Here is a 24,279-nt window from a genome sequence, read left to right as displayed (position 1 = left end):
GGTCAGGCTGCTATATAGAGCCCCGGTGGAGAGTGTGGCCACGAACTGGCGGAGGTCGGAGTACTTTCGGCTGTACCGGGGGACGAGGCAGGGGTGCACCTTATCCCCCTTGTTGTTTGCACTGGCAATTGAGCTGCTGGCCATGGCACCGAGGGAGTCCAGGAAATGGAGGGGATTGGTCCGGGGGGGAGAGGAACACCGGGTGTCGTTGTACGCCGATGACCTGTTGTTGTATGTTGCAGATCCAGTGGAGGGGATGGCGAAGGTTATGCGGATCCTTAGGGAGTTTGGGGACTTTTTGGTGTTTAAACTCAACGTAGGGAAGAGTGAGCTCTTTGTGGTGCATTCAGGGGACCAGGGAAGGGGGAATAGACAAACTACCGCTGAAGAGGGCAGAAAGGAGCTTGCGGTTAGGGATCCAAGTAGCTAGGAGTTGGGGAGCCCTGCACAAGCTCAATTTGACACGGTTGGTGGAGCAGATGGAGGAGGATTTTAAAAGATGGGATATGCTTCCACTCTCACTAGCGGGTAGGGTGCAGTCGGTCAAAATGACGGTCCTCCCAAGGTTTCTCTTTGTGTTCCAGTGCCTTCCCATTTTGATCCCCAAGGCCTTTTTCAAACGGGTAAGCAGGAGCATCATGGGATTTGTGTGGGCAAATAATACCCCGAGGGTGAAGAGAGTGTTTCTGGAGCATAGCAGGGACAGGGGGGGGCTGGTGCTGCCGAATTTGTGTGGCTATTATTGGGCTGCCAATGTGGCGATGATCCGTAAGTGGGTAATGGAGGGAGACGGGATGGCGTGGAAGAGGCTAGAGATGGCGTCCTGTGTGGGCACGAGCCTGAGGGCGCTGGCGACGGCACCGTTACCGCTCTCACCGACAAGGTACACCACGAGTCCGGTGGTAGCGGCGACGCTGAAGATCTGGGGGCAGTGGAGGCGACACAGGAGCGAGGTGGGAGCCTCGGTTTGGTCACCGATTCGGGAGAATCATCGGTTCGTCCCGGGAAGGATGGATGGGGGGTTTCGGAGCTGGCATCGGGCAGGGATTGAAGAATGGGGGACCTGTTCATCGATGGGACGTTTGCGAGCCTAGGGGCGCTGGAGGAGAAGTTCCCCCGGGAAACGCTTTCAGGTACGTGCAAGTGAGGGCGTTTGTGAGGCAGCAGGTGAGGGAATTCCCGCTGCTTCCAGCACGTGGGATTCAGGACAGGGTGATTTCGGGTGTATGGGTTGGAGAAGGCAAGGTTTCGGCGATTTACCAGGAGCTGAAGGAAGAGGAGGAGGCCTCGGTGGAGGAGTTAAAGGGCAAGGAGGAGGAGTTTGAGGAGGAGATAGATGAGGGTCTGCAGGCTGATGCCCTGAGTAGGGTTAATTCTTCCTCCTCTTGCGCCAGGCTCAGCCGAATACAGTTCAAAGTTACTCACAGAGCACATATGACATGGGCGAGGTTGAGTAGGTTCTTTGGGGTGGACGACAGATGTGGGAGGTGCTCGGGGAGCCCAGCGAATCACATCCATATGATCTGGTCGTGCCCGGCGCTGGATGAGTTTTGGAGAGGTTTCGTGAGGACTTTGTCCAAGGTGGTGAACGCCCGGCTCAAGCCGAGCTGGGGATTGGCATTATTTAGGGTATCGGACGAGCCGTGAGTGCAGGAGGCAAAAAAGGCCGGTATTCTGGCCTTTGCGTCCCTGGTAGCCCGGCGGAGGATTTTGCTACTGTGGAAAGATGCGAAGCCCCCTAGTGTGGAAGCTTGTATCAATGACATGGCAGGGCTCATTAAGCTGGAGAGGATAAAGTTTGCCTTGCGAGGGTCTGTGCAAGGGTTCTCCAGGCGGTGGCAACCGTTCCTAGCCTATCTCTGAGAGCGTGAGGAGGAGGTCAGCAGCAGCAGCAGCCCAGGGGGAGGGAGGGGAGGTTTCTTTTGGGGTGGCATTTGGTGAAGGTGAGGGTTTTCCCTATTTGTGCTTTTAAATGTTATATCGGGGGTTATTGTACATGGGGGAAATCCAATGTATAACTTCTGATTGTTGTGTTTTTGTTTCTCTTTTCTTGTTGAGGGGGGGGGGGTTGTTGAAAATTTGTTGAAAAATTTGAATAAATATATTTTAAAAATAAAAATAAATAAGATATGCCATGGTGGACCAAAGGATCCAATTGTAATTGGACAGAATAGACAACACTAACTTTCCTTCAGTTTCATTGGAGAATGTAACATCGCTGAAATAAATGAATGTTTACAACAATGAGTTGAATTTACTGAATTTCAACATCACTGTCTAGTTCTGTTTGCAAATCTAACCATGCTACAGTTTAACTAGGTGAGGCAGTGGCATAGTGATATTGTCACTGGATTAGTGACCCATGGTAATGTTCTGGGGACCAAGGTTCAAACCCCACCACAACAAATGGTGGAATTTGAATTCAATAAAAAGCTGGAATTCAAAGTCTAATGATGTCAATTGTCGTAAAAACTCACCTGGTTCACTATGTCCTTTTGGGAAGGAAGTTTGCCACCCCACATGACTACAGAATCACAGCAATGTGGTTGACTATTAAATGTCCCTCTGAACTGACCTCGCAAGGCACTCAGTTCAAAGGCAATTAGGCATGTGCAAATAATGTTGGCTTACGCATGGTGCCTACATCTCATTAAATAATTTTAAAAAAACATATGCTTTCTATAAGCCACCAGCTATTGTATTCCATGTGTCCTGAAATTATTAGTTTGCATTTCTGGCACTTTGTCTTCCTGACTGGAATGCCAAGCAGATGATTAAATACTGAAGACAGTCTGCTGAAATTGCCAAAGTCCCTTGTTTCCAATCACTGACATCAAAGCATTTGAAAGATCATGACCACCACCAATTGTCAGTAATGATCTCCCTGCCTGATTCAGGGATTTGCACTCCCATATGGTGAAACTCTATATCAGGGCTGTCCAACCTTTTCATTTGAGAAGCCACATTCAAGTTTTTTCCCCACTCGGGGCTGATGATCAGGTTTAGCCTAACATCAACATGAACTTCAAAAAAGAAGTTGAGATTTGAAGAAAACATAAACCACTCGTTGAGAAGAAAATGTCAAGGCAATAAGTTAATAATTTAACAATATAAGTAATTAATAAAGACGACCATTAAGGAGTGCCAAGCAGCAGGGATAATTAATAAAACCTTTCTTTGTCTTTTCACTCAAAATGCATATCCAGGAAGCGAGACAGACCAGGCCCCAAGCCTGTCACCAGGGAAGGGGAGGAGACCACTATCAAACTAAGCAGTTGAGTTTAACTATAGTCACCAAAATAAGTACTTTTAATCAAAGGCATAACAAATGAGTAACCCAATTTTAAGTAACTGAAAATGACTTTTGAAAAAATGTACAAAATTATCTGCTAGCTGGATAGGCATGCACTAATCTATTCTATAAATATGAAAAAAAATCAATGTTTTTAATAACAAATTGTGGGCAGAATTATCCATTTTCGGGACTAAGTGCGATGCTGGGTGGCTCCAGCGACAATAATGGTGAGATTCTGTACCAGATTTGATTCAAAGAAGCACATCAAACTCACCCCTCTGGCCTGGGAGGCCATTGCTAGGAGGTTAGCAAGTAATAGACAGAGGAAAGCGACTGCACAGCAAACACATTAGATCTAAGCTCTGTAGTCCTGCCACACCTAGCTGTGAATGGTGGCGGACAATTAAACAACTCACTGGAGGAGGAGGCTCCACAAATATTGCCATCCTCAATGATGGAGGAGCCCAGCACATATGTGCAAAAGACAAGGCTGAGGCATTAGCAACAATTTTCAGACAGAAGTGCCAAGTGGATGTTCCATCTCGGCCTCCCCTGGAGGTCCCCAGCATCACGGGTGTCAGTCTTCAGTCAATACGATCCACTCCACGTGATATCAAGAAACAGTTGAAGGCAATGGATACTGCAAAAAGCTATGGGCCCTGACAATATCCTGGCAATAGTTCGGAAGACTTGTGCTCCAGAACTGGCTGCAACCCTTGCCAAGCTGTTCCAGTACAGCTACAACACTGGCATCTACCCGGCAATGTGGAAACTTGCCCAGGTGTGTCCTGTACACAAGAAACAGGATAAATCCAACCCAGACAATTATCGCCCTATCAGTCTACTGTCCATCATCAGCAAAGTGATGGAAGGAGTCATCAACAGTGCTATCTAATGGCACTTACTCAGTGATAACCCTGCTCACGGACACTCAGTTTGTGTTTCGCCAGAGTCACTCAGCTCCTGACCTCATTACAGCCTTGGTTCAAACATGGACAAAAGAGCTGAATGCCAGAGGTAAGGTAAGAGTGACTGCCCTTGACACCAAGGCAGCATTTGACCGAGCATGGCATCAAGGAGCCCTAGCTAAACTGGAGTCAATAGGAATCAGGGGGAAATCTGTCCATTGGTTGGAGTCATATCTGGCACAAAGGAAGATGTTGTAGTGGTTGGAGGTCAATCATCTCAGCTCCAGGACATCACTGCAGGAGCTCCTCAGGGTAGTGTCTTAGGCCCAACCATCTTCAGCTGCTTCATCAATGACCTCCCTTTCATCATATGGTCAGAAGTGGGGATCTTTGCAGATGCCGGCTCAATGCTCAGCACCACTTACTTCTCCTAAGATAATGAAGCAGTCCATGTCCAAATGCAGCAAGACCTGGATAATATCCAGGCTTGGGCTGACAAGTGGCAAGTTATATTTGCACCACACAAGTTCCAGGCAATGACTATATCATACAAGATATGTTCTAACCACCATCCCTTGACATTCAATGGTATTACCATCGCTGATCCCCTACAATCAACATCCTGGGGGCTACCGCTGATCAGGAACTGAACTGAACTAGCCATATTAATACTGTGGCTACCAGGGCAGGTCAAAGGCTAGGAATCCTATGGCAAGTAACTCACCTCCTGACTCCCCAAAGCCTGTCCACCTTCTACAGGACACAAGTCAGGAGTGTAATGGAATACCTTTCACTTGTCTGGATGAGTGTAGGTCCAACAACACTCAAGGAGCTTGACACCGTCCAGGAAATAAAAATAGCCTGCTTGATTCCTCCTCTTTCACAAACATTCAAACCCTCCACCACCGACGAACAGCCGTGTGTTCCATCTGCAAGATTCACTACAATAACTCGCCAAGGTTCCTGAGACAGCACCTTCCAAACCCACGATTATTACCACCTTGAAGGACAAGAACACCAGATACCTGGGAACCCCACCACCTGGAGGTTCCTCTCCAAGTCACTCACCACCCTGACTTGGAAATATATTGCTACTCCTTCACTGTCACTGGGGCAACATCCTGGAACTCATCCCTAACAGCACAGTGGGTGTATCTACACCTCAAGGACTGCAGCGTTTCAAGAAGGCAACTCACCACCACCTTCTGAAGGGCAACTAGGCAAGGGCAATAAATGCTGGCCTAACCAGCGACGTCCACATCCCGTAAATTTTGTTTTAAAAGTCCATGAAGCACCACACAGTGTAGGAGGCGGATGAATAATCTCACCTGCTCCATTAGAGTAAGATCTCTCTTAGATCCCTCCACTATCAAGTCTCAGCATGGCATCTGCTACTCTCTTCACAGATCTCACACATTCAGTCTCGGAGGTCACATATCAACACTCACTCTCTCAACAAGACTTTCACAACACTACCATCCCATCTATCTTATTACTGACACTCCAAAAGTGTATGGGATGGATTCTCCGTTGGCAGGAGCCTCCCCTGCACTGGCAGTGCACCCATGCCAGGGGATTTCCTGAACACTGGTGTGGGGGGACGGAGAATCCCGCCCCATACATTTGTTTAACTATTCTGTATGCTATAATTGAAATTAATTGAATTTAAGAAAATATAATTTTAAAAATTATTCAAACTCCATTTCATCCACCTCTGCTCTATCCCTCTGATCTCAAGTCTTTCTATTGTTTCCATACAGGCCAAATGTGTGCACAACAAATGTGAGTGAGCCCAGACAATGGGAGGGAGGGCAGAGGCCCTTGCCCACAATGGGTTAGAGGAGGCTGCAGCAGAACTTGCCAGCGAGGAAAGGGATCACTCCTGTGGCAACGCATATCTCGTCCTCTCCCGGCGATCAAGTATGGATCTCAGCTCCATCACTTCTGATGACGAGCCAAAGGAAGTGGCTGCCAGCTCACTGGTGAAGATGCAAAAGTAGGCATTGGAACATCGAGCAGAGCTTCGAGAGTCTTTCAGCAGACTCGAGTGATTGATGGTAGAGACCACCCACGTACCGCTTAATGTTGTCGCTCCCGAGTGCGAGCACCTCGAGGCCACCATAGGATGACCACCAGAGACACCTTGGTCCAGCAGATCCTGCCGATTTGTGCTCGGCCCTGTACTCCATGGCCACACACCCTGGCAGATACCATCAAGATGTGGGCCACATGGGCTCCCTCCTGGTGCCCCATCTCCCGCAGGAGTCAGGCTGGAGCCTTCTGGCTCCCAGAGATAGGATGAGCATCAGCTGGACACCTGACGGGCCTCCACTCAGGGCATTCCAGGCATATGCAGCCACCCAGAGTCCTCTCTGCCTGCGCTCCCACAAACTCTACCAGCGCAAGCCAACAAGCATGCTTCTGCTCCTATGCAGGAGACCCTTAGGTATTTGGGCCCCTCCAGGTCTCGGGCCACCAGGGGACATCTGCCAAAATCATCATAGGCATCAGGACATAGCAGTCAGCAAGCTGCCTCTGCCCCTGCTGTCGATGTCAGGGCAGCACCAAGGTACAGCGGTAGGGTTAGGAAAACTAAATTGTACTTTCTGAACACCATTCATATATGAAAGCATTTTCGCTTCGATATTTGCAATCCTCTTATCCCGAAGTTCAGCCTTCCGCAATCTCAAGCGTGTCCACTTTTAAGATTAAAATTCATGTGATGGCAATCTCAGTGTAACTTGTTTCCGGACCCTTGCGTGTTTTCAGGGAGATGTGTGTAATTCTTTATTTGGAGTGTATGATGGGTGACTTTTCAACCCTTAGTTCGCAAGGGATATCCATGGCTGAGGAGGGCTCATCAGATATGTGACCCTCTGCACATCTGGGATTCATAACTGATGGTGTCCCAAGCCAAGACATGGGCTGGGATTCTCCAACCCCACGCTGGGTCGGAGAATCCCAGGGAGGTGCGAGAATCACGCTACGCCGCCCCGACGCCGGCTCACCGATTCTCTGGCGCCGATTTTCGGGCACCCGCGGGATCGCTTCCGCGCCGGTCCTGAGCCGTTGAAAGCGGCGATTCTCCTTGCCTCGGGCTATATTCCTCCACGCCGGGCCCCTGTAGGGCTCCACCATATTGCCCTGGGGCCGGGCGCGGAGACGGGAACCCATGCGCATGCGCGAACTCGCGCTGGTCATGGCACGCATGCGCGAACTCACACCGGCTGTAGCCGCCGGCTTTCAGGCGCCGGAGCTGCGGACATCATTCCGGCGCTGCTGGGAAGGGGTGGATCGCTGCCAGGTGAGGCCCGTCGACGCCAGAGTGGCTCGCGGCACTTTTCGCGCCGGCGTCAGAACTTGCCCGCAGGATTGGAGAATTCCAGCCATGCACTTTAGGATGAGAGCCCTTCCTTGTTGGACTTTAAGTTGACAGAGTGAGCACATCAACAGGACACCAATGATCACAGCTAAGATCTGCCCCTAGTGAGTTGTGGGACACGATTTGCCCACCGTGTTGTGCCCGCCGTGGATCTGGGCGTGACAGATAAATAGCAGGAAAGGCATTCATTTCAATCTCATTAGCGAGATTGAAGTTGAATGTATTACAACACCCTGAGCTAGAGCACGGTTGATTCCAGTCCCGCAGTTCCTACACAAGTGAATTAACCAATAATTTGTATCAAATTCCTAAAGTCTCTGGCCCTTGGCTGCCCAATAATTCACAGTCACCAGGTTAGAAGTTGAAACACTGTTCTGTTTATTTATAACAGAAATGAAGATGACCTTTGCATGAATTATAACAGAATAACAGCAAGCTAGCCTACTATCCCTCTTTTACTGTCCCACCCTCTACCCCCACACGCAAGACAAAGAAACAGAGGGGTGGAAATGCGTGAAAATAATAAGGATTAAAATAAAAAGATAAAAGTCTTTGCTTTTGAGGTTGTTTCCTTTGCAGCAGGCTCTCCTCCCAGCACGCTGACTCATCAAAACCACTGGTGTACAGTTGGCGATGGTCTTCCAGCAGAAACATATATTCAGTACCCAGAGGCATTAGGATCCCTTCGCGAGAAGCATTTTAGTCTTTATTAAACTGGGCCTTCAACTCAAAACATCACCTTCAAGCTTGCTTTCTTGAGGCTCTTTTTCTCACCTCAAACCCAGCTCCTAGCCCGAGTATTTAATCTCACCCCTTTCTGCAGTTTCACCAAAAATGTCTCCGGGCCTTACTGGGGAAAGAGAAGAGTTTTTAATCGGGATTGTTGGAGAGATTTCAACATCACAAAGAGAGAATCGGAGAAGCTCCTCCAGCTTCTGAACTCAAGGCGAAACTGTAAACAACCCTGCCATACTGGGGTGAGAGAACCATTCCAGAGAAGTCAGAACCATCACCACCGAGTATCGGCAAAGCCCAGCATTTTGAGCCAATTCATTGGCCACCAGCCAAGTCCATCACTCTGACTCATCACTGATGTTAGTCAAATTGTTCTGGAATCTGCTGGTTTGAATTACAGACAGCTTCATGCAGAGGGTCACAGGTCACTCTTCAATTTATACCAACACAGGCTTCTGCTCGACTTAAAAGCAGAGTCCGCATTAAAGGCAATAATCGTCCATTGACACAATTTGTAATAGCAAAAGAAAACAGTGGGCAAACAGGGTTTAAATAGGAGGATCCTTATAAATGCAGTGTTACTCCAGGAATTAACCAACAACCCAGCGAGAAATACGCAGTCATCGGTTAGTGCTCCTTTTTAAAAACATAAACATAAAGCTGCTGCAGTGGCAACTGAGGCAAAGTGAGGACGTGACTAGCCATTTCCATTTTCCGGCATATAGCTCAAGGGCACTGGAGCTGCTGACCCAGTGTTGGGGTGTGGGGGCGTGGTGGGGGACACCTCAGAGGATTGGGCTTGCTGCGGGGGGGCGGGGGGTGGGTGGTCAGCATTCTCAGTCGGGGGTTGCCCTGGGCCGGGGTGGTGAGGGGCTTTGTGTCTGTGAGGCCTTCAAGCCACCTTTAAATGTAGTGAAGATCCATAACTGGGGCTACCATGTCCGCAGCCTGTCTGACCCACCAAACACTTCCAAGACAGAGCCCTGTTCTTGGTATGATGCTGAAACCCCTTTTGACTGTGAGCAGCCTCCAGCTTCAGAGCTGAAGGCCATTGCAAATGAGGAATCAGCCTTGCTAGGCGTGAGAGTACTTCACACTCTTCAACTCTCAAGTGGCTTCTCGAGGGCACATGTGCCATGTTTCAGAGATGATTAGTGCATAGCAATCCAATCAAACTTTGAAACCTGAACACTGTGCCTGAACTCGAGGAGCATCAGCACCATGGAAGTAGCTGCCAACAATCGGACACTAAAGAGCTGAGCTTCATCACTGGGATCTTCTTGCCACCAACAAGTGTAAGTGTATGGATCAGAAGAGGGCACCTGAGCACGATCTCTCTAATTTTCCCTGCAGAGGTCTGGGATCTGGGGTCCAGGGACCCCTGATATGGCCGGGGATGTGTGTGCAGAGCCCAGCTGGCTTTCTGAATAGCACTGAGAGAAGGCGGGAAACAAATGAGTGGGGGTGGTTTGGTTGATTTGAGGATCCTAGGATGCAAGCCCGAATTGATTGTCGGCCTATCTCCTTCTCCAATTTCTTACAGAGGGCTGCATCGGTCCCGCAGGGCTGACATTGCGGTGCTGGTGGAGCCCAGGTGGCCAGACGCCGGAGTAGGCAGCAGCGACGACACAGGCTGGAGGCAGTACCACATGTGCAGGGGGCTGCAGCACACCCGAAAGACTCAGCCATCCATCAGGCTGAGGAGGAACCCAAAAGGGGAGGCCAGCGACAGCCCAAGGTGCACAGGCGTCGTTGATCTTTCAAGGAGATGATGGACAGCATGTGCCACAGAAGACTCCGTCTCAACAAAGAGACAGTGCGGCACCTGTGCCACATCCTTGTGGACTTGGCACCCCGTGGAGGAGGAGGATCACCCACTCCCGGTGATCGTGAAGGTCACCGCAGCCATGAACTTTTATGCAAACGGATCGCTCCAGGGCTTGAGCAGGGACCTGTATGGCATTTCACAAGCTACAACCTACAGGTGCACCTGAGAGGTCACGGATGTCCTGTATGCCCGGGCATCCAACTACATTACCTTTGAGCTGGACCAGGCCGGCCAACATGCCTGGGCTGCAGAATTCTCTACCATTGCCGGGATGCTTCAGGTGCAGGGGGTAATCAATGACACGCATCAGGGAATGCCCTTTATTAACAGGAAGGGGTTTCACTCCCTGAATGTTAGATTGTGTGTGACCACCGTCTCCATATCATGCATGTGTGTGCCATGCTACTCAGGGAGCATGCATGACAGCTAGATCCTGAGGCGCTTGGATTTCCCCAAGTCATCGAGGACCACCCTAGGATGACGGGTTGGTTCTTGGGAGATAAGGAATACCCGCTGAGGTCCTGACTGATGACGCCGGTGTGAAGGACTGAGACGGAGGCAGAGACCATGATATAATGAGGGCCACCCTACCAGCCATGCTGTCACTGAGCAGTGCATCAGACTGTAGCACACTCCCAGAGGGTCTCCCGCTTTCTGGTGGTGCACTGTACCCTCCAAAACCTGGCACAGCAGCTGAGCAACATGCTGGAGGAGGAGGGATACGTGGCCTTGTCTGAGGAGGACGAGAAGGTGCACCAAGAGGGACTGGAGGACAGGCCCGGGTAGGAGCCGCATGAGGAGTTGGAGGATGTCGAATGCAGGCAGGGGCAAGAGTTCAACATGCCTGAATGACCATGGAGGCCCCCATCCTCACCAGATTCTCATAGAACGAGGAGATGTCCATCAGCTCCCACCTCCCAAATCAAATTCCCCCCTTGCCCCCTCCCCCACCTCCGTCTTCACCCTTCTCTCCACCCCCATTTCCCTCCTACCCATCCAATCCCACCGCCATTTCACTTTGTCATCCCTCCCAGTCCCCCAATCCCCACTTCCATCATTTCACTCCTTCCCCCTTCCCTTCCCATTCTCCCTCTCCCCCATTTCCCTCCTTCCCTCCCCCATTCCCCACCCACCACCCCTGACATTGCCCCCTCCCCGACCATCCTGTTCCACCCTCCAAGGGGGGACAACATCACTCCAGGATAATGGGCCTGTGCCGGCACTGTCAGCGGGTCAATGTACAAGGCAGGAGGGTCAGGATAACTCGCTGTGAGGAGAGCTCCTCAGTTTATGCCAAAGTCTGACTCCTAGGGCGGGATTCTCCGATCCCTGCCGGGTCGGAGAATCGCCGGGGGACAGCGTGAATCCCGCCTCGCCGTCACTGACTGCCGAATTCTCCGGCGCAGGTTTTCGGGCGGGGATCACGCCGTGCCGGCCGGGGGCCGTTGGCAGCAATTCTCCGGGCCCCGATGGGCCGAGTGGCCGTCCGTTTTTGGCCAGTCCCGCCGGCGTGAAATGGACATGGTCCACCCTGGCGGGACCTTCCTTGGAGGGTGGCTAGCGGAGTCCGCGGGGGGGCGCGGGGGATCCGGCCCCGTGGGGGGGTGGGGGAGGTGCCCACGGTGGCCTGGCCCGCGATCGGGGCCCACCGATCTGTGGTCGGGCCTGTGCCAGGGGGGGCACTCTTTCCCTCCGCGCCGGCCTCTGTAAGGCTCCGCCATGGCCGGCGTGGGGAAGAAACCCCATGCGCATGCGAAGGAAACATGCCGGCGGTTCTGCGCATGCGCCAGAACACGGCGGCGGTTCTGCGCATGCGGCAACTCGCACCGGCCCACAGGGGCCCTTCGCCGCCGGTTGGCATTGTGCCAACCCTGCCAGCGCCGGCCAAGCCCCCGGAAGTACAAAGGATTCCGCAACTTCCGGGCGGCCCGACGCCGGAGTGCTTCATGCCGCTCTTAGCGCCGGCATCGGGATCGTCCCGCCAATTGCGGGAGAATCCCGCCTTAGTCTTTCCTTTGACACTGCGCTCACACCCATCCTCTCAACGGTGTCTGTATCGGGTGCATTTGATCTTGGACTACTGTGCCCAGGGGTGGCGGTGTGGGTGGAGCGGAGGGCATCAGGGTGTGGGGGCGAAGGCATGCCCACTGTGACGATTAACATGACAGAGTCTTCACATGTATCAGATGTAACAAGTTTTAATAGTGAACATTTGACATTTCCATTTCCCCTGGCTACAAATAGTGAACCCCCCGACGCCTCTACATACCCATTCAGTGCTTGTCATTCTTTTTGATGTTTTGTGGTGTAGTGTTACGTCTAGGTGTGTCCCCAGGCTGCAGGTCAGGTAAGGTAAAGTCGCCATAGTCCGAGATGACCATAGGCTGTTTCCACCTTGAGGGGGGAGCTGACTGGTGGTGATTTAACCTGAGGATCACCACACCTCAGGTGAGGGGCAAGGTTGAAAATACGGGGCCTTCATGAATAACTTCAGCCGGTACGGGGATTGAACCCGTGCTGCTGTCCTCGCTCTGCATCATGAACCAGGGGCGTCATTCTCCGACCCTCTGGGTTGGCCGCCGTGAATCCTGCCCCCGCCGGTTGCCGAAATCTCCGAAGGGAGAAAAGTCGGCGGGGCGTTAATGTCGCCGCTGCCACGGAGAATGTCACGGGTCTGCGCAAGGCAGCCGATTTTCGGCCTGCCGATATTCTCCCTTCCGGATGGGCCGAAGTCCCGTCGACGTGATGATCGTTCACGTCGACGTAAATTAAACCTCCTTTTCATCGGCGTGAACCTGGAGCACAGGGTGGAGGTGAGTGACGGCCTGGGGGGTTGGCTCTGGGCAGGCGATGGCGTGGCCGCAGTCTGAATGCGTGAGGAGAGGTGTGTCTCGGGTTGTGTGTGTGTGTGTGCGGCGGGGGGGGGGGGGGGGGTGGTTAGAGTAGGCTGGGCTCCGGGGGAGTGCCGGGAGGGGGTCCGTGCCGGGGAGGGGGATGGGGGGGTCCGTGCCGGGGAGGGGGATGGGGGGGTCCGTGCCGGGGAGGGGGATGGGGGCGGTCCGTGCCGGGGAGGGGGATGGGGGGGGGTCCGTGCCGGGGAGGGGGATGGGGGGGGTCCGTGCCGGGGAGGGGGATGGGGGGGGGTCCGTGCCGGGGAGGGGGATGGGGGGTCCGAGCCGGGGTGGAGGTGGGGGGGGGTCCGTGCCGGGGAGGGGGATGGGGGGTCTGTGCCGGGGAGGGGGATGGGGGGGTCCATGCCGGGGTGGAGGTTGGGGGGGGGTCCGTGCCGGGGTGGAGGTTGGGGGGGGGTCTGTGCAGGGGAGGGGGATGGGGTGTCCATGCCGGGTTGGAGGTTGGGGGGGGTCCGTGCCGGGGAGGGGGATGGGGGTGTCCGTGCCGGGGTGGAGGTTGGGGGGGGGTCCGTGCCGGGGAGGGGGATGGGGGGGTCCGTGCCGGGGTGGAGGTTGGGGGGGGGGTCCGTGCCGGGGTGGAGGTTGGGGGGGGGTCCGTGCCGGGGAGGGAGATGGGGGTGTCCGTGCCGGGGTGGAGGTTGGGGGGGGGTCCGTGCCGGGGAGGGGGATGGGTGTGTCCGTGCTGGGGTGGAGGTTGGGGTTGGGTCCGTGCCGGGGAGGGGGGTGGGAGGTCCGTGCCGGGGTGGAGGTTGGGGTGGGGTCCGTGCCGGGGTGGAGGTTGGGGGGGGGGTCCGTGCCGGGGAGGGGGATGGGGGTGTCCATGCCGGGGTGGAGGTTGGGGGGGGTCCGTGCCGGGCAGGGGGATGGGGGTGTCCGTGCCGGGGTGGAGGTTTGGGGGGTGGTCCGTGCTGGTGGGGGGGGGGGGGGGGGGGGGGAGGGTCCCTGCTGGGGGGGGGGGGATGGGAGGGCAAGTGAGTTGGTCCACCTGGCCAGGTGCCAGCCTCCAACAGTTGGACCCATGCGGTCCATGCCACCTGGCTGGGGGGAGGAGGGGATAAGGGCAATGATGACATGTCGTCGTTCCCCTCCCCCCACCAGGCCGTCATGTTTTCAGATCATCCAGCGATGTTGGCCGCCGTGGCGGCAGCCGCTCATGTCTATGTTGCCCTGGATGAGGAGGAGGAGGAGGAGGAGCGTGCCAGAGAGGCGGCGCAGGCTGCTGCAGAGGGGCAGGCGGCAGCCGCCCAGGCTGGAGGGACACCCGACCGAGAGGACGAGGAGGGGGAGGAGGAGTCGCGGCCCCACGGCAACGGACGCACCCGAGGGCGCCCCGTGTGTACCGGCCCAGGCAGTCATACCAGGACTTCACGGACCGGGAATGCAGGAGGAGACTCCGGATGAGCCGGGAAACCGTGGCACACATCTGCCACCTGCTGGCACACCTGTCACTGCGTGGCACTGGCGGGGGACACCCTCTCCCCGTGTCCGTCAAGGTTACGGTGGCCCTGAACTTTTATGCAACGGGGTCATTCCAGGCACCGAGTGGGGACCTGTCCGGCATATCTCAGACATCGGTGCACCGGTGCATCCGGGCAGTGACAGATGCCCTATATTCCATGGCGCACCGCTACATCCGTTTCCCCGTGGACCGGGCCAGCCAAGATGCCCGGGCCGTGGGCTTCTCTGCCGTGGCCGGGTTCCCCATGGTCCAGGGCGCAATCGATGGGATGCACGTCGCCGTGCGGCCACCTGCAGATAACAGGGCCGTGTTCACTAATCGGAAGGGGACCTATTCGATGTACGTACAGGTGGTCTGCGGCCACCGCATGATGATCCTGCACGTCTGCGCCCGTCACCCAGGCAGTGTACACGACTCATTCGTGTTGTCGCGGTCATCCATCCCCGGCATGTACGAGGGACGCCATCCCCGGCTGAGGGGCTGGTTGCTGGGCGACAGGGGCTACCCATTGCGATCGTGGCTGATGACGCCTATACGGAGGCCACGCAATGAGGCGGAGCACCGCTACAATGATGCCCATGTAGCGACAAGGGGAGTGATAGAGAGGTGCTTTGGCGTGCTGAAGATGCGTTTCAGGTGCCTGGACCTCTCTGGGGGCGCCCTCCAGTATCGGTCAGATAGGGTCGGCCGCATCATTGTGGTGTGCTGCGTCCTGCACAACATAGCCCAACAGAGGGGCGATGTGCCGCAGGCAGAGGAGGGCGGAGTGGAGGAGCAGCAGGAAGAGGCCCAGTCCTCCCCAGATGAGGGGGATGGGGGTAATGGTCAGGGCAGACGGGGTAGACACAGGCGGGTGGCTGTCCACCGTTACCGGCTGGCCCAGCGGGCACGGGACAGACTGATAGACGCCCGCTTCACTGACTAGATGGGCGTGGGAATCGGGTAGTATGGCCACAGACCGCACACCATGGCAACAGCCGACCACCCACACCCCCCACCCATCCACCCACCCAGCACACTCACCCCCCTCCCCAACCCCACCCACCCCACCCGCTTGCACACCACCCCCCCCCCCATTGCCGATCCACCTGCGGCACAACGGGCCGGGCTCACACAGTTGCGGGTGGACGCGTGTCTATCGCAGGCCATGGAGGATGATGACAACCCGCCCTGCGGTGAGCTCCTGGCTCTACATCGTTGGACTATGTCTGACCCATGGCCACAGTACCACCATCCACCCGGACCATCCCTGCATGCGGCTGTGACACTGCAGCGCACGGTCCCGTCCTCTGCCCGGGGGATGTTGATGGCGGCCCAGGGGGAAGGGGGCAGACTCACCTGGGGCTGAAGTAAGACCACCCCTCACACACAGACTTGCGCTCAACGTACATGACGCCCCCGCACACTTTGGACAGAGCACAAAGGCAGCTTCTGTAGGTGTAACATTGACTTTAATAACCAAAGGAGTTCATGCACGTGCCCTCGCCCCTAAAACTCATCTGTGCCCTGCAACCGTGCCAACTTACTCAGTGTCTAATTGTTTGGCCTTACGGGCCCTTTGACTACGTCTACGTGGTTCCCCAGACGGTACAGCAGAACTGGAGGTGGACTCCTGTGATTCCTGCCCTCTGACACTGGGTCCCTTTGGCGGCCGTTTCCTGGGGCGTCCTGGCCTAGATGGGCCAGGCTGCGGCCCGGGCAACTGGGATGGCGAGCTGCCAGCCTGTCCTGCCCGTTGCCCACCCGATGCACCTGGGACGGAAGGGGGGGAGTCCGAGGTGTCGCGGTGTACCGGGACCTCCCCTACAGGGGGAGCCGGGACGGACCACGCCACCTCCTCCTCCCTCGGGGTGCCCGATGGCCCCCAGGCCTCTACATGGTTGGGGGATGCAAACGGACTGGCCATCCGACGCGCCCCCGACATCTGGCGCTGCCAGTCCTGGAGGCCCGTGCTGGTATCGACAGGGGTCTGCAGGTTTGCAGCCATGGAGCCCAGGGGGTTGGCAAACCCTGTCAGTGACAGTGCGACGCCGGCTCGCACATGGCCACTGGCGCCGATGCCCTCAGCGATGGCCTGCTGAGACTGGGCCATGGCCTGCAGAGACTGGGCCATGGCCTGCAGAGACTGGGCTATGGCCTGCAGAGACTGGGCCATGGCCTGCAGAGACTGGGCCATGGCCTGCTGAGACTGGGCCATGGCCTGCAGAGACTGGGCCATGGCTTGCTGAGACTGGGCTATGGCGTTGAGCGCCTCTGCCATCTGGCGCTGGCACTGGCTCGTGGCCTCCTGTGAGAGGGCAGCCATTTCCTGGGCCACAGACGCCGCCTGCACGGAAAGCCCCAGGCCTCGCAAACCGTTCCCCATGTCTGACACTGTCGCACCCATTGCCTCCACCGCGGACGCCACCTGTGCGGTGTCGGCCTGGGTGGCACGCATGACCGGCACCACTCCCAGCTCCTGGACGCGGGTGGACTCCTCCACCTGCGACCGCAGCCGCCGCAAGCCGCCCGTCACCCTCTTCGCTCGTCTCCGGGTCGGTGGTTGCATCGGATCTATGTGTGGGTGTGGTAACTCCAGGAACCCGGGATCCATCTGGGCGGCAGATGTTCGCTTGGGCTGGGCTTCCCTCCGACCGCCCGGCCCCTCTGCTGCTCCTACCTCCACCTGCTGTACCGGGACGGCTGTGTTGTGCGCACCAGTGAGTGTACCAGACGCCTCATCACTAAAGTGCCCAACCGAGGTGAGTGTTTCTGCGATGGTGGAGGGTGTTGGTGACAGCAGTGGCGTTGTGTCGTGCTCTTCGTCCCACTCTGAGTCCATGGCACTTTGTTGTGGGGGTTCGTCTCCACCCATCCACTCTGAGTCACTGTCCGGTATTTCGTCTTCCTGGGTAGTGCTGTCCCGGGTACTGCTGTCCCGGGTAGTGGTGTCCCGGGTAGTGGTGTCCTGGGTAGTGGTGTCCTGGGTAGTGGTGTCCTGGGTAGTGGTGTCCTGGCTCGGATGTGACGGGGGCCTGTGGCTGCCCCCCTCATCGCTGGGTGGTCGCTCCCGCACGTGACGGGGGTGTCGTCTCCCTGTTGCTCCAGGTCTCTCCGTCTCCCGTGGTGTGCGAGGGGCATCCTGCGGGCGTCGCATGCCGGAGGGTCCGGGTCTCTCCGTCTCCCGTGGCCTCCGAGGGGCATCCTGCGGGAGTCGCATGCTGGAGGGTGCGGGTCTCTCCGTCTCCTGTGGTCTCCGAGGGGCATCCTGCGGGCGGTCTGCATCTGCGGGGATGGGTGCCTGGACGTTTGGTCCTGCGATACACAATGAAGCATGCATGGTTAGACATCAGGCAATGATCAGGTGATACGGGGAGGGGGATATAGGGGAGGGGGGATATGGGGAAGGGCTGTCGGTGGCTCACTTGCTACTACGCCCCCGACCTCTGCATCAGCAACCTCCCGGTCCTCAGGTCCACCAGCCAGTTCCAGGGCCCTTTCCTGGTGTTCGGTCAGTGGCCTCTCATCTGCGGGGCCTCCTCCAGTCCTCACATGCTCACATTGTTGTGTGCGCGCTTCTCCTGTGGGGGGGGGGGGGGAGGCAGGGGTAAAAGGCAACACTGTTAGGCAGGTATATGAATGCATGCCATCGGTTGCGCGTGCATTGCAGAGGATAAGGTTAGGGCTGGAATCACTTGGGGATATGGGGGAGGGGGGATATGGGGGAGGGGGGATATGGGGGAGGGGGATATGGGGGAGGGGGGATATGGGGGAGGGGGGATATGGGGGAGGGGGGATATGGGGGAGGGGGGATATGGGGGAGGGGGGATATGGGGGAGGGGGGATATGGGGAGGGGGGATATGGGGGAGGGGGGATATGGGGGAGGGGGGATATGTGGGAGGGGGGATATGGGGGAGGGGGGATATGGGGGAGGGGGGATATGTGGGAGGGGGGATATGGGGGAGGGGGGATATGGGGGAGGGGGGATATGGGGGAGGGGGGATATGGGGGAGGGGGGATATGGGGGAGAGGGGATATGGGGGAGGGGGGATATGGGGGAGGGGGGATATGGGGGAGGGGGGATATGGGGGAGAGAATATATGGGGGAGGGGGATATGGGGGAGGGGGGATATGGGGGAGGGGGGATATGGGGGAGGGGGGATATGGGGGAGGGGGGATATGGGGGAGGGGGGATATGGGGGAGGCTCACCCTGCCTGCTCTGACGAGATCGTTCACCTTCTTGTGGCACTGGGTGCCTGTCCGTGGTGTCAGGGCTACAGCGGTGGCAGCCTCTGCCACTTCCCTCCACAGACGCCGGCTGTGGCGTGGGGCAACTCTGCGGCCGTGCCCGGGATACAGGGCGTCCCTCCTCTGCTCCACCGCGTCCAGGAGCGCCTCCACATCGCGTGACTCGAACCTCGGGGCTGAGCGGCGGCCAGCCATCCAGTCGGGTGTGGCGGTCGGGTGTTCCGGTCGGGTGGGGGGAGCTGCGCGGCCTTATGAGCCGTCACGCCGTGCGGCGCGTATGACGCTGCACGGCGTGAACCACTGCGCAAGCGCGGATCCCGTTACGTCGCTGCTAGCCCATTTCGGGCCGGAGACTATCGACCCAATTTTCCAACGTGACGCAAGTCGGATTTGCGCCGTTTTTTGCGCCGATCGGCGGACTTTCCGCCGATAACGGAGAATTTCGCCCCAGCTGTCTAGCAAAGTGAGCGAAATCGACCCCCTCAGAAGCAGCCTGCTATTTTGCACACCCTGGGGCCTGTGGTGCCCAGGAGCCTGGAGCCAGATGGAGCCAGATGGAGACAGCCGATTTACCTCTGCCACAGGTGTCACCAGCCACCCATTTCTGCCCGCTGCCCTTGAGATGTGCCGGTGTCAGGGGTGGCGGAGGGGGGGAATTCAGAAGAACTGGAGATTGTCGGTGTCTCTTTGGTGGCAGGACCTGGGTGGCCTCCAGCGCTTCCTCCTCCATGACAGCTCCCATAGGCCCTGGAGGTCCCCATGGGATGGAGGGGCCATTGCAGTGAGCTTCAGAAGCTTCTGAGTTATCCTACGCTGCCAGTTCTAGCGACTCCCCATTGTCTGCATCATGGCATCGACACCCTCAGTGACGGTCCTCAGTGACTGGGCTATGCTCTGGAGTGCCTCAGAAATGTCCATGTGCATCTGGGACACATCCCTAAGCGACTGCGACATGACGTTAAGGCCCTCAGCCATGGTCGTCACAGTCTAAGCAACGCCGGGGCAGCACCACTCAAGTTACAGACATCATACTCCAGGCTTTCCACTGCGGTTTCCACTCGAGCAGTGTTGGCCTCGGTGCCATGCATTGTCGGCACCATCTCCTGCACCCATAACCTTTTGGACGTCTCCAATCAGCTATGCACTCACTGGAAAGTCGCTGACATCCCCTTCTGAATGACATTGCTGCGTCCTGTCATCTGCAAGAGCTCTGGGACCTAACTGAGTCCTGGGCATCAGCCTAGGTCCCAGTTGTGTCCTGTGATCCGTCAGACTTCCGACCACTGTCTCCCTTGGATGTTCTTGCCTCCACCTGATGTGCATCAGCAACTATGTGGTGCTCACCAGATTGTGCCCCAGAAGCCTGTCCATTACTGTCGCCCACAGCGATATGTGCCTGTGCTGGTGGAAGGTGGGGGGGACAGCTGTGTTGCCTCAATGGTATTCTCCTCACAGTTCTCCTCCAAGGTGTTTTGTTGTCGGCGGGGTGGGGGCACGGTCCCACCTATGAGATACCGATCCTGTGAGACAATGGACGTGGTCAGAGAGGGAAGAGTCATTTTGTTTGACATGAACAACTCACTTGAGGCAGCTCATCTGGGTGAAGGGGCAGTGGATCCTCACGTCTGTGGCACAGGCCAACCTGGCTGTCAGTGACTGCTCTCTCCTGAGACAACTTTGTGCTTTTCAGGGCCCGTTCCTCTTAAGGGGGTGAGGACTCGGATCTCTGGACACCCCCCGCCTTGGCCCTTTCCTACTTATTATTGGCTATCTTCTCCTGCGGGAACAAAGAGATGGTATTGTGAGCTGCACACCTGATGGGTCAAGTGGGTCTATAGCAGATAACATGTGTGGACACCGCACATGGACATGGAGTTGTGCTGGTGGGTGCCAGGGATTCTGAGGAATAAGCATGAGGATCGGATGTGGGCAGGGTGTGAGGTGTCAGCCAGGGATTTGTGGGGGGGGGGGGGCATCTGGGAATTTGAGAGGTGGCAGGCAGGTAGGAGAGAGGTAGTAACTTACTCTTGCAGCTCAGTGGGGTCGTTGGTCTACTTCCTACATTGGCTGGTGGTCCTCCTTGTTACGTGCCCTCACTGACAGCCAGTGCCATTGACTCCCAGGCAACATTGCCAAACTTCCTGCTGCTCCTATGACCCCCGTCGGGGGGAACAGAATGTCCCGCCTTGCGTCGCGGCGTCGAGAAGCTTGGCCAGGTGGCATCCCGAAATTGAGGAGCAGGTCTGCGTGCTGCCATGCTTGTGTGTTGACTGGGAGTGAATGGTGAGCGAGCTTTTAGAAGCAGCTCCCTCTTGTCAGTGGCGAGACTAGCGAATCAGATGGCGAGACAGCCAGTGATGGCGAGAAGCTCGTGGGGGCTCATTTTTGGCAGTAAGCACCGTTAAATATGGGCCACGATCTCGCCAATGCAGCAATTGAGGAACAACATGCCAATTGCGCCCAAAACAATACTTAGAAATGTTTCCATTAAATCGTGCCTGTGAGAACTCGAGGCCCAAGTGTGAATAAGACCATAAGACCATAAGACATATGAGCAGAATTAGGCCACTCGGCCATCGAGACTGCTCCGCCATTCAATCCTGGCTGATATTTTTATCATCCCCATTCTCCTGCCTTCTCCTGAATGCAGGACCCATCCTCTCAGTGATGGTCTAGCCATTTCTCAGAAGTCACAACATTTCTTGAAGGGCTAGAGGGGATGTCGCCTGATGATATGACTTAAAGTTTTACTCCCCTTGGAACTGTTCAGCTATTAAGGTATCATGGGCACATCTCCCATGTCTCCGCTCCTCCATGACATCATGGCACTCTAGTTGGCCCTCAGCATCACCATGGGCTTCCTACAACCCTTCAGCTTCATCTTCTGAGGAGGGCTCCTCCTCCTCCAGTTCACCCTCTGTCAGGACCTCACCTCTCTGCATAGGGATGGTTCATTCAAACATTTAACTGATCGGGGCTGCAGCACTTCGTGAAGGGCACTGTTATCATAGTCCTCTTTGAAACTGGAATTATATGAAGGCTCCTGTTTATGTTCAGGCAAGTGTGTACTGTTCCTTGGGAGTTACCATGACGCCTACATCCTCAGTCACTCCCAGGTGCCTGGGATCTTTGAGCAGCTAGAATGTCTGCAGGGGTGGTTGCTGGGGGATAAGGGCTGCCCACTTAAACAGTGGCTCATGACTCCGCTGCATCACCCTCAATCTCCAGCCAAGGAAAGGTACAACGCAGCTCTCGCCAGCACACCCTCCTTCATAGATCAGACCATAGGACTGATGAATATGCGGTTCAGATGCCTGGACTGCTCAGGTGGGTCTCTGCACTTCACAGCAGAGAGGGCTTGCTGCATTAACATAGTTTGCTGTGCCCTTCACAATCTGGCTATGCAGAGAGGTGCGGTCCTGACAGGGTGAACAGGTGGGTGAGGAGGCTGCCTCAGAAGATGAAGATGAGGGGGTGCAGGAAGCCCATGGTGATGCTGAGGGACAACTAGAATGCTATGATGTTGAGGAGGAGGGGAGACATGGTAGATGTCTTCAACCAACAAATTTTAGGGAGCTCACACTTACCTCCCAAATGACGCTTAAAACTCATTTCACAGCTACAGACTTCCGACAATGAATGCACCACCAACTTCATTAACTTCTGTTTCTTGCTGTTATGAGTTTAATCATTTCTGTAATATTCTCCATCTGTCCAATACTCAAGGTTCAACTAACAGTGACTGATAATTATCGTAACTAGCTACTTTTGTCTACTGATTTAATTTCACATAACCTGGGGAATTGGCTGAGTTCTTCAATTTACTTTGTTTGAAGGCAAATCAGTTCAACTCATGTTAATTTTAATTAGAATACAAAAATTAGACTCTCCGGGCCAGAAATTAATCTCCGCCAATGGCATAAAGAGGAATCATTGGATTGGCCACACAATATCTGCCGTGCCTAATACTTCATTCAATTTATTTCAATAGAACTGAATATCAGGCACTGTGCATTAATGCCAATCAATCAACAGCACTCATTCTGAAATACCAATCAAAACAAACCTCGATACTTGGTAGTCAGATGCGCATTGCATTGAGAGGTTTCTGACTGCACTCTATCTCCATCTACCTAAATATTGCACCATCAATCCAGGATCCCCTTAACATTAATTCATTGCATTAAACGCCTCATCATGTCTCCCAGGATGAGTATCATTGTTGGTTTACGAGAGACAATAATTACATTTTTTTTGCTTTTTTTCCATTTTTCGTATTTTGGTCTTACATAGAACAAAGAACATAGAACAGTACAGCACAGTACAGGCCCTTCGGGCCACAATATTGTGCCTACCATTTATCCTAATCTAAGATCAACCTAACCTACACCCCTTCAATTTACTGCTGTCCATGTGCTTGTCCAAGAGTCGCTTAAATGTCCCTAATGACTCTGACTCCACCACCTCCGCTGGCAGTGCATTCCACATACCTACCACTCTCTGTGTAAAGAACCAACCTCTGACATCTCCCCTATACCTTCCTCCAATCACCTTAAAACTATGCCCCCTCGTGACAGCCATTTCCACCCTGGAGAAAGGTCCACTCTATCCATGCCTCTCATCATCTTGTACGCCTGTATCAAGTCACCTCTCTTCCTTCTTCGCTCCAGTGAGAAAAGCCCCAGCTCCCTCAACTTTTCTTCATAAGACATGCCCTCCAGTCCAGGCAGCATCCTGGTAAATCTCCTCTGTACCCTCTCCAAAGCACCCATTCCCCAGGGCGGAAATTGCCGTCACGAGGGGACATAATTTAAAGGTGATTGGAGGAAGGTAGAGGGGAGATGTCAGAGGTAGGTTCTTTACACAGAGTGTGGTGGGTGTGTGGAATGCACTGCCAGCAGAGATGGTGGAGTCAGAGTCATTAGGGACACTTAAGTGATTCTTGGACAGGCACATGGACAGCAGTAAATTAGTAAATTGAAGGGGTGTAGGTTAGGTTGATCTTAGATGACAATAAATGGTCTTATTTTGGTTACGGTCTTGGAAAAGCAATTTCATATTGTTTTTAGCAGACTGTTATGTTATTGCGAGTAACATAAGCTACCACTTGATGTAGGCTCTGCTGAAAGATGCTCCAGACTCGGAGAAAAGTTTGACGTATTTATTGAACGATTAACAATGCTCTTAAATGAGTTTGACACTCTACTAATCTGTCTCTCGTAACTCAGTCTATTCTGCTAACTATACAAGTTTGCTCTCGACCATGTGCTAGGGTGTGATGTTGCTGATAATCAATCCTGTCCTGCTCTCTTGGTTTCTGCCGGTGGAAGAGGCAGAGCCTGTGTGCCTTGTCCTTGTTATATGGGCCGTGTAGTGCCCCCTTGTGGTAATGCCACCTCTGGGTGTCCTGATTACCCATTGGTTGTGTCCTGTTCTAATGACCCATTGGTTGCGTGTCTGCATATCATGACATCTCTGGTGCTCCCTCTAGTGGTTGCTTAGTTGTAGTGTATTTACATTAACCCTTTGTG

This window comes from Scyliorhinus torazame, chromosome 16 (assembly GCF_047496885.1).
Source record: "Scyliorhinus torazame isolate Kashiwa2021f chromosome 16, sScyTor2.1, whole genome shotgun sequence".
In the NCBI taxonomy this organism is placed as follows: Eukaryota; Metazoa; Chordata; class Chondrichthyes; order Carcharhiniformes; family Scyliorhinidae; genus Scyliorhinus; species Scyliorhinus torazame.
The sequence above is the reverse complement of the archived record's forward strand: the minus strand, read 5'-3'. Positions refer to the sequence as shown.